Source organism: Schistocerca nitens, chromosome 3, assembly GCF_023898315.1.
Source record: "Schistocerca nitens isolate TAMUIC-IGC-003100 chromosome 3, iqSchNite1.1, whole genome shotgun sequence".
In the NCBI taxonomy this organism is placed as follows: Eukaryota; Metazoa; Arthropoda; class Insecta; order Orthoptera; family Acrididae; genus Schistocerca; species Schistocerca nitens.
In genome coordinates, this window is record NC_064616.1 from 464,569,276 (window position 1) to 464,586,573 (window position 17,298).

A 17,298-nucleotide genomic window follows, 5' to 3' on the forward strand; every position below is an offset into this window, starting at 1 on the left:
AAATTATTATTTGATCTATTTTGCTCACTAGTCTAGCATCACGAGAAGTACACTTCTGTAAATCCGAAGGGCGTGTTTAAGAGTTGGTCCCAGAAGCTACATCAACTTACACAGCAGACCACCAGAACACACGGATTCAGTACAATTAGTCTTCTGCTGCTACTAACATGATCCTCCAGTTTTACTTCACTAATTTTAACAAATGACCATATATTTAAATGCTCTATGAAGCTGTCAGAGGCGAGAATGCAGACAACAAAATCCATCAATCTTCGAATCCTTTCTTAGATAGCAAACACTATCGGATATGCGTGTCTCCTTAGTATTATAACGTAATTCGTGGTTGTAGCGCTACAGAATACTGGAAAATGCAGTTTTGTCAGGTAGCCTGGTTTCGTTGAGTTTCTCCATACTATCAACATACTCATATGGGAAAACCCCCTTATTAGTCACAAGTTGAAACTTTTCCTCGTTGGGAAATGCAGCTCGAGTGATATGCATATCCTCCTGAGGCAGAATTTCAACAAGTTTCTGGTGTGGCGCCTGCATAAAATGTAGCGTGTCAAGGAAGCGGAGCGTAAGTCTGGGCGTCATTCGTTTGGAGAATGAAATATATTTCTTGACGCTCTCAGGTAGGACCCTGACCTGATCGTTCTCCAAACAGAAATCAGCCAAGTGCTCAAATAGAAAGTGAGTGACATACCCACTTAAATTGTGGAAGAGAACGGGTATGTGTCTTGGTAGCTGGTACTTCAAATTGCACGCGCTGTGCACTATGCCACGAAACTCCCCTTAAGATGACAGTGGTCACTACGAGGAGTTTCCGCTTTTCTGTCTAACAGCAGCCCATAAATATGTCAGTCAAGAGCATTATTATACGAAACTTCGTTCTCCTTCGATTTGGTCATGGGGATGTTGTTGCTTTAAAGCTTATCGACCTCCAGTGAAAATTTTTCGAGCACAGTTAACAGCCAAACCACAGGATTACCCAAAACATAAGATTTGTAGCGGTTAAGACTAGAATCACAGGATGATACAATTTGGTACGCTGCCTCATATGATGCTTGTTTTTCTGTACAGATGGTGTGTGAGCCTGTAGGGTCACCTTCACAGTGGGGAACAGGAGCGAGGAGGCATTCAAAGTCGGCGTACACTGCAAGTGGGCATTGCTCCTGGTGGTGAGCATTTCTTTTCCTCAGTATGCATAATAACACATACCGGGTCCTTGGAAGCACAGTCTACTAGATGCTCCGCTAATAACTTGTCTGAGGAGAAATAATTCAGGCACCTGAAGCAAATATGCTATTTATGTTCCTTTTTCGTCAGTTGGCAGTAAAGCAGTCAGGACACGTCTTTGATACAAACATTGTGATAATTATCACCTTTAGAGAAGAGCAGCATATTTACATGCAGCGCACTCTCGTCAGCAAATTTGCAGAAATGGAGGGTGCCGATAAGAGTATGCTTGTCTTGCTCATCTGACTAGCTTTTCTTCTCCAGACCATACACATGAACCAATATTCTGGTATTCTGAGCTAGGTACGTCCTGAATCTTGTCGGGTAAATCGATACCATCAAAGTTCTAACACCCACGAAAATTATCACCTACATGCTATGTACTCGGACGCTTGGGATGATCCCTAGTGGCCTAGCGGTTCTAAGCGCTACAGTCTGGAACCGCGCGACTACGGTCACTACGGTCGCAGGTTCGAACCCTGCCTCAGGCATGGATGTGTGTGATGTCCTTAGGTTAGTTAAGTTTAAGTAGTTTTAAGTTCTAGGGGACTGATGACCTCAGCAGTTAAGTCCCATAGTGATCAGAGCCATTTGAACCATTTGATGATCCCTACGATCGTAATTTCTTTCACAAGCGAGGATTGACCACGCAAAACAAGCCGGATCGTTTCTAGTTTCGACATTAATGCATTCCCTCTTGTTAGCTATATCTTTTGGGAGTTTGATGTAGCTGGACCCTTCATTTACCGGATCGTAGACATTGACATGTGTATGGATGTCCAGGTGTAGTATTTGGCTAAGTGCTTTACCTGACCATGTGACCTCCATCTCGGGAAACTGGGCCAGTATAGCACTCAGGGTGGATCAACGAAACCCTTCGGCGATTGACGTGTTCCACGCTATCTCGCCATTTTCCCCCCAAAGATAATTAAGAGTTGTCTCTTCAGCACCAGAATCAACTTTTAAAGGGTGCGATAATTCGATGCAGAGCACCGCACTGCATGTAATGGCGGGATACCGCGGATCATTGACTACCTGTTTCCACGACTGGAAGGTGCTCCCTCAGAAAACCAACAGGGTCGCGGTACGCTCCTGCCGGGTTCTCGATCCTCGTGAACGAGATTCGCCCCTCAAAAGCGTTTGTAATCACCGAGTGTTGTAACTGCAGTATGGTGTCACTGATCTAATGTCCTTCACTAAAAGGATGGATGAGAGAACTGCTACTAGCCACAGTATAATCTATATTAATACTAATCCACCCAGTTGATGATGGTGTTGGGGAGGGGAAAGTCGGTAGGCATCGAGGCACACATACCTTGCGTTTACGCCGATTCTGATGAGACTCATAAGATAATCATGATGATGACGGAGGAGGATGTTGTGGTGCTACTGGGTCAGAACGATGGGAACAGCCGGGCTTCCGTGATGGTTCCCAATGCTGCTGTAGACCCTGACCGTGTAACGTGAGGGGTGGTGCTTCGTTGCTCGTCCCACAGACGCCAGAGCGGCGGTGCCCGGACGGCGGCGGCGGCGGCGGCGGCGGCGGCGGTTGCTTACCGCGCAGCGATTAGCGGCGCGGTTATTGGCGATGCGTGCCTTACCAGGCACCGCTTTCGTGAGGAAGAAGGTTTATCCACCACCGGTATACGCGCTACACTGTGTTGAGGCTGCGGAAACGCGACCGCTATAGAAGAAGGGATAAAATAAATTTTAGTTAAGTACATTGCTTACCACAGCTGGCGCGGTGAAATGATGAATTCTGACGATCACAAGGTTATAAGCACAGTGAGTAATTACCTTTATCGCCGTGGCTCAAAGGCATTAACACTTCATCGGGTGACTCCACCACACACTCAAAAAAGTCATCATCATCATCAGCTATTAGGGCCAGATCAGAGCGCCTTTGTCTGACCCGCTCAGGTATGTCATCGTCCTCGTCTGAATCTGGGAATTGGTCTGTCTCGCCTGCAACAACAAACAAGATATATAAACCTATATGTTAGAGAAAAAAACTTCCTATACTACTACTACTACTACGACTACCACTAGTACTAGAGGCACGTACAGCCATAATCTTTTTTTTCATCTTCAAGTATGCTGCTCGGGCATCACATTATTTGCTGGAAGCTGTTCCTGCATCTGCTGATGAAAAGCCTCCAGGTGCCTGTCCAGCAAATCGAACTCCTCTTTTAGAGCTGTTCCTGTAACAGGACGAGACATAATTTTATTTATTCTGAATGTAGAGTTACACAGAAAGATCACACATGGTTAATTTTTTCCATACTTACGTTAGTGTTGTCGTTGGTTATCCACAGCTGGAGGTTGTTCCACGTAGCGTTGCTGCTGCTGAAGTGGATACTTCTTTTCAGCCCCCAGCTCTGCCTCCATCTCAGTTTGCATTTGCATCAACTACGGTAGAAGAAACAAAGTATGATATAAGAAAATTATGAATCGCTACTATACAATAACAAATTACAATGAAAATTATACCCACATGGCAATTCTGGCTGTGAACCCACCACAGGAGGCTGGGCGTCGACAGTCTGTCGCGGTCCAGCCCCCTCCTGTCTCTCCTCACACTCCAAGACAAAATCCTGGAGTTGAACTATAACAAGAAGACCGAATTAATTAGGCGAATTTAACATACACACGAAAATTTACTCTGAAAACAGAAATTATTTACTCACTTGGTAATCCTGTCTCCATAAATCTACGCCTCTTGCCGCTGAACTCTGAAGCGTTGCTGCAGCTACCTTTCTGCATCTTGCGGAGAGAAAAGAACAAGTGCACACACAGAGACGACTGAAAGCACAATAAGGCGGACAGCAGAGGACTGAGGACAATGGAGGTTGGTTGTGGGTTTATACACTCCTGGAAATTGAAATAAGAACACCGTGAATTCATTGTCCCAGGAAGGGGAAACTTTATTGACACATTCCTGGGGTCAGATACATCACATGATCACACTGACAGAACCACAGGCACATAGACACAGGCAACAGAGCATGCACAATGTCGGCACTAATACAGTGTATATCCACCTTTCGCAGCAATGCAGGCTGCTATTCTCCCATGGAGACGATCGTAGAGATGCTGGATGTAGTCCTGTGGAACGGCTTGCCATGCCATTTCCACCTGGCGCCTCAGTTGGACCAGCGTTCGTGCTGGACGTGCAGACCGCGTGAGACGACGCTTCATCCAGTCCCAAACATGCTCAATGGGGGACAGATCCGGAGATCTTGCTGGCCAGGGTAGTTGACTTACACCTTCTAGAGCACGTTGGGTGGCACGGGATACATGCGGACGTGCATTGTCCTGTTGGAACAGCAAGTTCCCTTGCCGGTCTAGGAATGGTAGAACGATGGGTTCGATGACTGTTTGGATGTACCGTGCACTATTCAGTGTCCCCTCGACGATCACCAGTGGTGTACGGCCAGTGTAGGAGATCGCTCCCCACACCATGATGCCGGGTGTTGGCCCTGTGTGCCTCGGTCGTATGCAGTCCTGATTGTGGCGCTCACCTGCACGGCGCCAAACACGCATACGACCATCATTGGCACCAAGGCAGAAGCGACTCTCATCGCTGAAGACGACACGTCTCCGTTCGTCCCTCCATTCATGCCTGTCGCGACACCACTGGAGGCGGGCTGCACGATGTTGGGGCGTGAGCGGAAGACGGCCTAACGGTGTGCGGGACCGTAGCCCAGCTTCATGGAGACGGTTGCGAATGGTCCTTACCGATACCCCAGGAGCAACAGTGTCCCTAATTTGCTGGGAAGTGGCGGTGCGGTCCCCTACGGCACTGCATAGGATCCTACGGTCTTGGCGTGCATCCGTGCGTCGCTGCGGTCCGGTCCCAGGTCGACGGGCACGTGCACCTTCCGCCGACCACTGGCGACAACATCGATGTACTGTGGAGACCTCACGCCCCACGTGTTGAGCAATTCGGCGGTACGTCCACCCGGCCTCCCGCATGCCCACTATACGCCCTCGCTCAAAGTCCGTCAACTGCACATACGGTTCACGTCCACGCTGTCGCGGCATGCTACCAGTGTTAAAGACTGCGATGGAGCTCCGTATGCCACGGCAAACTGGCTGACACTGACGGCGGCGGTGCACAAATGCTGCGCAGCTAGCGCCATTCGACGGCCAACACCGCGGGTCCTGGTGTGTCCGGTGTGCCGTGTGTGTGATCATTGCTTGTACAGCCCTCTCGCAGTGTCCGGAGCAAGTATGGTGGGTCTGACACACCGGTGTCAATGTGTTTTTTTTTTCCATTTCCAGGAGTGTATATAGACCGAGGCGACCAATGCGAGAGCTTCATTTGAATGTACAGCAAATAAGAAGCTTTTATGGGACGTCACAGTTTCTCTCTCTCCAAGTAACAAGAATGCTTTTATGATTAACGGTATTTTCGCAAGCGTGCACATACATAATGAAGGCTTTTAGTGGTGAGAAGTTTACCATTTCTGTGACTTATGCTGAAAGCAGGATTTTACGATTTCCGCGAAGGGTAACATGTGATACCTCGTTAGAACCATCAGGAAGAATGCAATCGGTGTTATTCTGGGCTACTTTCGTTAACAGGTCCTGTTAGGACCAGAATTTCCATGCAGACAAGCTGAGACATCAAGGAATCTCCTACAAAAGCGAAGCGCCCATTAACTATTTCCGCAACACTTTACAACTTCTGAGAGGTCAACTTGGCTCTTATACACATAGCCATGTGACATCACTATAACATTGAGAACCATTTAGATGCACCTGCTACGGTGAGTTGCTACACTGACATATCGCGCCGATGCATCAGCCACCCTGGGCAGGTAAACATGCATGCACGGCTACACATAGCTTGCATGTCCCATGAGGATCGCTAGGAACAATGCGCCCTGTGCTAATCTGGGAAGCATTGGAACAGATTTCTATAGTGTGACCTGTGACATCAGTATTCACAGGTAGAGAGGTATCGGACCAGCAACAGTAAATACACACGCCATGGCCCAGAGGGTGACTTGGCTCTTATTTACATAGACATGTGACATCCGTTTAACACTCAAAGAACTCTAACTGTATACCCAAAAATAGACTCGACTTTCACCTGCTGGCTGTAGGCGATGGTGGCCAGAGAGCAATGGCTCGCTTCCCTGCACTCGTCTGTCCGGCGGAGGCTCGCGGCAGTATCGCCATGTTCTCACATTGGAGCCTCCCATTGTGGTTGATGATAGTTTGAAAGCATTTTTTTACGTGCACTGAGTGTTTGTGCACGACATTATTTTCGGCTGCTTAAACGTTGTGACCGTGTTGGCAGAGCGTTATATATTCATTAATTTGGTGATTTACGAGTGGGTTGCTGGTCTGTAGGCTATGTACTGCATTATTTGGACAGTTTAGAATTAGTGGGCGTGTCTGCAGAGCGTTTTACATGCCTTATTTTGATAATTTACGAGTTCTTTTCGTGTTTGTACATCAGTGTACTGCATTATCTAGATAATTTGTGAGTAGTTGGCAGGTCTGAAGGCTGTGTACTGTGACCCCAAGCACGTCAGGGCGAGTGTTTTGTATCACTGTAATTAATGAACTATGTGAAATTCACCCCTAAATAATTTGTTCCAAAATAAATAAGGTACACTCCTTCTTGTCTCCAGCAGCCCATCACAGGCTGAGTCCTTTTCCCGCCATTTTTCCCTCGCCATATTGGATTATGTCACAGAAGGGATGTCAGTACCCTCTGGTGGCAGTACTAGGTCAGTTGGACTCTGGACCTCATGGTGAAGACAGTAGAAGGAGCTACTGCCCCAAATTGTTTAAATGAACACTGAAAATGAAGACTTATGTTCATCCTATCCAGCATGGGCTGAGTCCTTTCCCCACCAATTCCTAGGAAGGGGTGGCGGTCGAACGACTTAGATTAGTGGAGGTAGCCCAAGTGACCTATTTTACTGCCATTTTCTTAGGTTAGTGGAGCTAGCCCTGGTGTGTAGCATTGTCCAGCAGGTATTTGAACTTACCACCATTTTCTGAGGGAGGAGGAGGAGGAGGAGGAGGAGTTAGGTTAGTAGAGGTAGCCCAATTGATCTATCTTCCCACCAAAATTTGAACTTCCTGCCATGATGTCATTGCGATATTGCTATATCTACCGCCGCCATCTTGGATTCTCCATCTTGAATAAATTTGGCAACAGTGGAGAGTGGGGCCACACAGCCCTTTTCCCACTACTGTCGGTGTGCTAGATGTACTGGACATACAGCTGAAGTTATGGTCTGGGGTGCGACTTCGTACGAGGGAAGGAGCATTCTCATGGTTATCCCACACACGCTTAATGCAAATTTGTACATCAATACGGTGATCAGATCTGTTGTGCTGCCATTACTGAATAGCATTCCATGGGGTATTTTCCAGCAGGATAACACTCACTAACTCACCAACATACCATAATTTGAACCCAACACGCTCTAGAGGGTGTCGGCTCTTTGCCTTGGTCCAACCAATCACAAGATCTATCTCCAATCAAGCACGTATGGGGCATCATCCAATGACTACTTTAGTGTCATCTAGGTCACTTATCTTTTGGTGCTGCGATTTTTTTCCGTCAAAGTATGTACACGTACATCCATTACACCTGTACATCCTATAGTCAGAATATGTAAAGGAGAGAGAAAAGGGCTTAACATAGGTGTTTAATTTCCCTGCTCTTTTCTTAGATTAGAGCCAGCCATAGATATAGTATAGTACGAAGGTCTGTAGGACAAATTACTGTCGTAGAGAGTAACACCCTCAATTTATCTAGATTCATTATGTGTGTATTAGGTAGTAGACCCTATAGAAATTACACTGATAATAAGTTTCAGTTGTGTTTGCTCCAGAGGTAAGAGTCCAATAAGGAGCGATAATTTCACCACTGCTGTGGATATACTGTAATCAAGAACAAGGAACGAGTACCTTACGTTATGTGCCAACAGCATGGTCCACTGGTTTTACTCTCGGTCGATAGCCAAGCCCTATGTACATGTGCAGGAATCCTTGAAAACACTAGAGACGTGGCTCCTGGAATAAAAATTAAATCCGATGCAATCAAAAATCAAGTAACAGTCTTCCAGCACGGTCACCAGGGAAGCGTCAAAAGAGCCAATTCCCAAATAAACTAAAGTCACTCTATGCGAGGAAAACAACACCGCTGTACAGAGGCAAAATTCCTAGGTATCAAGCTAGAGGAATACATGTGCTCAAACATTCATACTAAGGAATCAACAGCCAGCCAAAGCCCGGAATAGACTCGACATAGTAAAACTACTGAGGAGGATAAATGGAGCCAACACAGAAACAATAATTATACAAGAATACATTACGCCACTTCTACATGATTATGCTGCCCCAGTATGGACTGCTAAAAATAAAAAGAAAAAAAAAACAGAAAAAATTACAGAAACGTACAGTTATAGCCAAAAACCAGTGCGACTAAGAACAAAAAAGTGTACAATGAAACAGCCGTTGTCCTCATCCTAAAAAAAAAAAGATTGGATTAACTGCAAAATATTCCAGGGAGGAAGAGAACTTTCAAATGTCTTTACAGAACTATTCCACGAGGTCACAATTTCCCAGCCTAAAAGTCTCCAAGCAGTGCATAAACAAGAAATGAGTCTATGAAGTATGATTCTGCTGTACAAGATGCAAGTTGTAACTCTAATTCGGCGCCAGCCGATGTGACTACTGTGACCTCTGTACGTTCACAACAGCCTACTACGTGCCGTTGATATGTCTGTGTGAACAGGCGTGTCACTCTCAACAAACAGTATGACGCACATGTAGACACTAATACCAAATTTCATATTTCATTTGGCCGTCGTACCAATAATCCTAACCTGAGCCAGTGGCCTGATCAGACCAACTAAATCACTGCAATATCTTCCAGAATGAATTTTTGCAGTACAGGTGAGTGTGCGTAGGTGAATGTGCATTGATATAAAACTTACAAGCAGATTAAAACAGCGTGCCGGTCAAGGACTCGAATCTCGGACCTTCGCCATTCGTGGGCAAGTGCTCTACAAACTGAGCTGCCCTAACATGACTCACCACCAGTTCTCACAGCATTACTTCGACTTCTACCTGATCTGGTACCTTCCAAACTTCACCGAAGTTCTCCAGTGCAACTTGCAGGTCTAGCACTCATTGCAGAAAGGATATTGCGGAAACATGGCTTAGACACAGCCAAAGGATTGTTTCCAGAACGAATTTTTCACTCTTCGGAGGAGCGTAAGTTGATATAAAAGATCCCACAGGTTAAAGCTGTATGCGGACCGAGACTCGAAACCGGAACCTTTGCCTTTCGCAGGTTAGCGCTCTCCGAACTGATCGGCCCAAATACGCCTAACGACACATCGTCACAGCTTTTCTCCGACCAGTACCTTATCTTATACCTTCCAACTGACAGGTAGTGAGTCGTGCTCGCGTAGTTCCGTTGAGAAAGCACTAACCCAGGAAAGGTAAATGTTCTGGGTTCCATTGACGGTCCCGCACGCAGTTTTTATCTGCCAGGGGCTATACCACTATCCTCTTCCCGGTGTAGACACTGCTCCATGACAAGTTTTTGCCTTGTCACTAGGGTGCTAACTCAGCTCGGAAATTTCGTCGGCGAACCTTGCTGTTCTTTCGGTGTCAAGGTAAATGCTGCCCGGTAGTTGAACTGCGAAGAAACATGAAACGCAATTGCCAGCTAAGCAGAGGAACGCAGCTTACATCCTATTTTATACAGTGAGAACAAACTGCGCCATACTTCTTGCACCTGACAGCTTACGTGCAGCGTAGCTCCAATTCTGCTGGTGACCGATGTTAGGTCGCTCGATGGCGACCAGTCTCGCTGCGCCTGACGTGAGGGATGACCTGTTCATACTGCAGCGCTAGAAGGAAGGCTAAAAAAAAAAAAATGGTTCAAATGGCTCTGAGCACTATGGGACTTAACATCTGAGGTCATCAGTCCCCTAGAACTTAGAACTACTTAAACCTAACTGACCTAAGGACATCACACACATCCATGCCCGAGACAGGATTCGAACCTGCGATCTTAGCGGTCGCGCGGTTCCTGACTTAGCGCCTAGAACCGCGCGGCCACTCCGGCCGACCAGGGAAGGCTAGCTGGTGGTGGAATTACGACCACGGCTGGCGCGGTCACGAAAACGAAAATGGTCATAATGACAACGTAGGACTTCTGCTTCATCTCATAGGAAATACAAAAGCAGAAATGACAAAGCAAATAGATACGTAGTTCACACAAGAAAGAAAGATAGCATAACACATGACACTGACTCCAGTTTTGGGAAAGTTTCCCTCAGTGCGTTGTGTGAAGGCCAGAGGTAAGCTAGTAAGAATATGGTACAATTAATAACAGGTGATAGTAGATAATAAATACAGAAACAACTCTTCAGGCTTTCCCGTCGACCCCTGATGGGGATGGGCGGGCTGTTTGAGGGCTTGCTTTTCAGCCATTTGCTGTACATTACACGTACATTCATTTATTTATTAGTTCAATATTTCTTGCAAGAGTGCATTTGATCATATTGAGTATACAAAAATATAGTATATATAAAGATGCAGAAATATAAAATAATACAATAATACAAAATAAAACACAATATAAGGTAGGTACAAGGATATTAAATAGGTACAAAAATATTACATAAAATGAGGTTAGAGGTTGAGGTTTAAGTATTAAATATTTAAGTCATGTTGTGATATAGTGTTTGTTTATAAATTATACAGTATTTTCCGTTATGATTATTCTCTTTATTTTCTTTGAATGCTTTAGTGTGTATGGAGGTTGTAGCATACGATAGTAGTACCATAGTTTTAGTATGTATGCTACTTTTAATGTTTAATTTGTTATTTCTATGCTACTTTTTAGATGTAGCTTAGGTCTACAGTTCTTGTGTATGTTTTGTGTGTGTGCGTGTGCGCGCAGGCGCGTGCGCGTTTGTGTGTATATTCTGGGGTCAGTTTCTGTGTCTTTGGGTTAGGTGTGGGGGAAGTTGGATGCCTTGTGTTAGTGGTTCCATGATGGGGGCGAGGTCTGGGTATTCTTGGCTGGTGTTTTGTGCTACTGTACGCGCTGGTTGGGTATACTTAAATTTTGGTCGTCTGTTCACTCGCGGTCTTGTCAAAATGTCTTCCATGGTTCAATGGTTCAAATGGCTCTGAGCACTATGGGACTCAACTGCTGAGGTCATTAGTCCCCTAGAACTTAGAACTAGTTAAACCTAACTAACCTAAGGACATCACAAACATCCATGCCCGAGGCAGGACTCGAACCTGCGACAGTAGCGGTCTTGCGGTTCCAGACTGCAGCGCCTTTAACCACACGGCCACTTCGGCCGGCGTCTTCCATGTCTGGGCGTTTAGTTAACATGTGTCTACCGTAGTTCGCTCTGAGTTTGGTCAGTCTGTTTTGTAGCGGCTCCACGCCTGTGATGTCATATACGTCGTCACTGGGCGTGAGCCTTGGCAGTCTACAGATGCTGCGTAAAAGTCGTCTTTCGGTCGAGTAAAGTTGTTCGGCTACCGCTTTGTGCAAGCCTCCTAAGGGGGCTGCTGCATATTCTATCACTGGTCTGATGTACGTCTTGTAGGTGTGGATCGCCGTGTGGTCGTCACATCCATGGAATCGTCCTTGTACTTGTCTGATTAGGCATTGTCTTTTCCTCGTCTTGTTTAGCAGGTAAGTGAGGTGTGTCTTCCAGTTTAAGTACTTGTCTAGGTACACTCCTAGGTACCTGGCAGTGTCGTTAAGTCTTAGTGGTGTGTCCCACAGCGTCAGTTGTATGTCATTTGTGTTTTGTTGTCGTTTTTTCGTCAGGTGTCTGTGTCTAAATAAAACCATTTGGGTTTTGGTTGGGTTTGGTCGGATTCTCCATGTCGTCATCCAGTTTTCTAATCTTTGTAGGTAGGTCTGTGTTTTTTGTTGTATGGTTGTCGTCTTCAAGTCTGTGCACCAGTAGGCGGTGTCGTCAGCATACAGTCCTACCGTTTCTTTGGGGGTTGTTGTCGTTGGTACGTCAGCCGTGTAAAGCGCGTACAGCAGCGGGGATAGGATACCCCCTTGTGGCACTCCTGCTTGGGGTGTGGATTCTTGGGAGTAGGCTCCGCCGACATGTACCTTGCACTTCCTGTTTGTGATGTACGTCCGTATTAGTCGTATAACCTTGGTCAGGAGGCCCAATTTGCTCAGTTTGTAGAGCAGTCCTGTATGCCAGAGCTTGTCGAAGGCACGCTCTATGTCTAAGAAGACTGCAAGCGTGCAGTGTCCTCTGTTGAAGCCTTGTGTTATTCCGTTGGTCAGTCTGATTAACGGGTCGTTAGTGGAGTGATTTTGTCGGAAGCCTGATTGTGTCAAAGGGAGAATGTCGTTGCGTTCTACATACGTTTTTATGCGGTCAGTTAGTATCCTTTCGTAAGTTTTCCCTATGACGTCGAGTAGAGATATTGGTCTGTAAGATCTTGGGTCAGTCCTTGGTTTGTCAGGTTTTGGTATCATTATTGTTTTGCTAGTCTTCCAAGTGGTGTGTAGCGTTTCATTTGTGAGACAATAGTTGTAGATGAGGTAGAGGATTGGGGTCAGGAGGTGGGCTGGGGCTTTCTGAAGGTGTATACGTCTTATGTCATTTTTTCCTGGAGCTGTGTTACGTCCTGAGTATATGGCGTTAATTATTTCTGCGTTAGTGATCTCTGCTGTCAGCGTGTTTTCATCTTCTGTTGCTGTCGTTGGGGTGTTTAGGATTACAGTCAGCTGTTGCTCGGCGTGTTGTCTGAAGTTGTCGTCAAATTTAGCGTCTTGTGGGAAGGAGTAAACTTGCTGCAGTACTTGTCGAAATGCGTCGGCTTGTTCTGCTTTGTCTGTTGTTGGTTCGTTATCCACTAGTAATGTAGTGTTTGTTGTCTGTCGTTGTCCCGTGAGCGTTTTAAAGCGTTGCCAGAATTTCCCCCCTTGCCTGTAGTTAAGTCTTCTGCATGTGTCGTCCCATTGTCTTTGTCGGTGTTCAGATATGATTCTTTTAATTCTGGCATTCAATCTATTCCATTGTCTTTTTAGGTCTGGGTTGTTGTCGCGTCTGATTTGTCTATAAAGTTGTTTTTTGTGTCGAATTAGGTTTAGGGCTTCCTGGGGTATGGCTTGTTTCCAATTTTCGACTACTACGGTGGGTATGGCTTCATGTATTGCTTGATGTATGGCAGTCTCTATTCTATCTGTGGCGTGTTGGAGGTCGTCGTCGTCTGTTATCGTCAGTGGTATTGATAGTTGTTCCGTGAGTACTTCTTTATATTTGTCCCAGTCCGCATTTGCGTATTTGCGGATTGTTCGTCTTGTAGGTATATGGTCTGGGGGCAGGGTGGCGCTGGTCGAAAAAAGGATTGGCAGGTGGTCGCTCGTTATCGAGGTGCCCACGACAGCATCTGACATTGTGTCGCTAATGTTGTGTCCATATAGTACGTGATCTGGTGTCGAGTGGCCTCGGTGTCCTATGAAAGTCGGTTGGTTAACTGGTAGCCGTTCCATCGGTTCTGTCGTCAGGAAGTCGAATAGACTTCGTCCGTTTCCGTTATCGGCTGTGTCCCCTCGCATATGGTGTCGTGCATTAAAGTCTCCTAGTATTATGTATCTATTGTAAGTCATCATGTGTCGTAGGAAGTGCAGTGGCAGGGGCGTTCCAAATGGGTTGTACAGGCATGCTATCGTAAGAGTGCGTCTGTTCTTGTCTCTTATCTGTACTATGACTGCTTCTACATTATTCAGTGGTGCCGGGAGAGGAATCTCCTTTGCTGCAATCGTGTTCTGCACGAGTATAGCTACTCCTCCTCTTCCGTCCTGCCTGTCTTTTCGGAATGTATTGAACCTGGAGATGTTAAAGGCGTGTGTGTCCTTTAGCCATGTTTCGGTGATGCCTGCAATATGGACACCTTCCTGTTGTATCGTGTGTGTTAGTAGTGGGCGTTTCGGTTTGACGCCTTGGGCGTTTACCGATAGGAGACGTAGTGTGTTGGCCATCGCGGAGGTGCCGGGGAGGGAGGGGGTTGGAGTTAGGGTGTGGGTGCCTGTTTAATTCGTGTCCTGTTGTGTGTGTTGCGGTGTGTGCTGGGGTGTGTGTTGTGGTGTGTGTCTGAAGCGTGTTTCAGGATGCCAGTGGTCACTTATTGTGATATGTATTTTGTTTCCTGTTTGCGTCACCTCAAAGTCTTTTTCTAGAATCTGTTTAGTGGCTTGTTTCAGTGACTTTTTGATGGCTTCCCTGCGATCCTGGAACAAGTCCAGCAGAGTTGCAGCAAGGACTCGCACCAGGTCTTCTTTCAGCACGAGCTCTTATTTGAGGTCGTCATTGTTTGGAAGTGGCGCTGGTTCGTCTATGATTTTTATTGGCGCGTGCGTTTCCTCACTTGTTGCCTCCTTGGGACGCATGGGACACCTGTACGAGAGCGCGGAGTGGTCACCCTTGCAGTTTGCGCACATCTCTTTCTCTTTTATGTTACAGCGAGAGAGATCATGCGGTCCACTGCATCTTGGGCACTTTGTTTCTCTAGTGCAGTTTGCTGTGGCATGCTCGAAGGTTAAGCACCTGCCACATTGTGCCGGTTGTGGGGGAGGGTCACGTGGGGGCTCTGCGTGTCTTACGGTGAAATCTATTTTTGCTCCCTCAGTCAGGAGTGTGTCAACAGTTTGTTGGCAATACGTAATTACCCTGAATTTCTGGGTAAACGCGTTGCGCTTCCTGTCCTTTATACGCCACGCTTTTACGACGTCGAAACCCTGTTGGCGAAGTTGTTCTGTCACAGTCTCGTCCGTTGTTCCGTGTGGGATTTGTTTTAAGATGACACTCATTGAGGTGTTCTTCCTGTGTCTCCCTATGGATCCTCGCGGTTCCCTTGTTTGTCTGGAGTTGACGGTGACCTCAGGGTACCCACATCTCCTAAGTTTGTACATGATTTCCCCCTCGGCGCCACCCATCTGACTCCAGATGTATGCCGCCGTCCCTTCGCGGTTCGTTTTAAAGTCTGTTATGCTCCTCAGAAAGTCTTGTTTTAAAAATTTCCTCATATCTGAGGCTAACGCAGGTTGCTTGGTGCCTCTGGGGAGGTTTTTAAGCTCGTACTTTGTAGGCCAAGGGTCGCTGATTTCTTGCCTGTCTCCCTGGGAGGATGTTTCGCTCGGTGTCCTGCTCCTGTTTGGTGATGGGGGGGGGGGGGGCTGGGGCTGGCTGGGGGGCTCGCTGCCATGTTGGCGTAGGTCGGTGGTGGGGGACGTCCATGGTCACTGTCGTTGCTCATGTTGCTGGGTCAGTGAGTGCCTTACTGTGAGTGGGGTCGTGCTTTGGGGTGCCGATTACACACTTAGTTGGCACCTTGCGTTGGCTACTGCCTCTGCCTGAAGGTATCCGTGTGCTAATACAGCCCTAATCGACACGTGCGCGGGTTTCGGGGCGGCGCCACCGGCCCTGGCACGGAGTGTTCCCTACTCTTGGGAGGAGGCAGAAGAATTCTGCCGCACGACACTATGTGTGGCACACGACAATTTTGCCGCTACCAAAGTTTGGTAGCTACACAACGACAAATTCTGCTTCCTCCGAAACAGCGACGCAGTGAATTGGCGCTGTGTGCAGGACGTCATCTACGTTCTTACGTTCAGCACAGGTGGTAGTGCCGAAGTCGACGGCTGGTCTCGGCGTGGTCGTCGGTGGGATCTTCTTCCTCCGATAGTCCACCTTCGCGGCTGCCTTAGCGCGTTCCGAAGATCTCGCACAGCCGTTCGCGCTCGGCTGCAGTGCTGCGAGGTGGGGTGGGGTAGCGGCTTACGACGTGCTGGGGTTCCGCTCTCCTCAGGCGCTCCTGTGGTACTGAAGCGGTGCACTGCGCTGCTGTCCGCTGGGCGGAGTGGTGGGGGCAGGGGGCAGCGGCGGGGCGACGGCGGGCTGCGCTGCACAGACGTCCTTCCTCTCCAGCGTCCCAAGTCGAGTTGTGGCAGCCGTAGCGCGCAGGTCACTGTAGCACTCGGCACTCTGCTGCTGCGGGAGAGTAAGCGAGAAGATCGTACTGCGCGCGGGTGGCAAATTGTCGTGCTGCTGTTCTAACGGCAAAAAAGCAAATTGTCAAACCCTAGCGCGCAGTATGGTAAAGATGAGCAGCGTGGGACGAGATGTCGCGAGAGGCGGCAACTCGGCGACAGAAGTAGTAGTTTCCCCCGCTCCCGCCCTGTACATCAAGTGCAGGGAGGTTGAGTGGATGGAACTCTATGATGAGATGGGGCAGAGCTGCGACAAGGAGGTCGTCGTTGAGTCCGTCGACGCCACCATCAAGCTCCAGGCCGCAAACTGGGACGACTACAGGGCCCTGAAGGCCCTTGTGGCCGCTCACACAGTTGACGCCCCGGAAAGAGGTGCGATGGGTCAAAAGACTCGTCGCAAAGAAGTCACCAAGGTGCTCCTGAGGGGACTGCCTTGGATCCTCACGGAGCGAGCGGTGAAAGAAGGACTGCACCGCCAAGGTTTTGTTGAGGCAACCGTCAGGTTGCACAACAAAACCAATAGGAAGAAAACGCCACTGTTTATTGTCGCCACACCAGCGGCGGACAACGGCGGGGACATTCTCGACATCCGGAAGCTCTTGGGCTTCCACGTGCAGCCGGAGACTCTCCCCCCCCCCCCCCCCCCCCACCTGGACACGAAGCCACAGTGCTTCAAGTGCCAGGAGGAAGGGCATGTGGCAAAGCACTGCCGCAACTCCGCCAGGTGCGTCAAGTGCGGACGTCACCATGACAGCCGCACCTGTACCAGCACCAAAGAAGTCCAACCGACGTGCGCCCGCTGCGGCGGTGAGCACGTTGCTAACTGCCGCGGATGCCAGGCCTTCAACGGCCGAAATCCCGCCACTGCACGGGAAACGGCGCCCCAGGCAAAGAGGCGACGCCGCAGGAGGAGGAGACGGCAACGTTCTGCAGCCGCTACGGGCAACGGAGGGACAGAGGCAACAGCGAGAGGAGGAGGCAACGCCGCGGGAACAACGGCGGCACCCGGAGGAGATTCGACGACG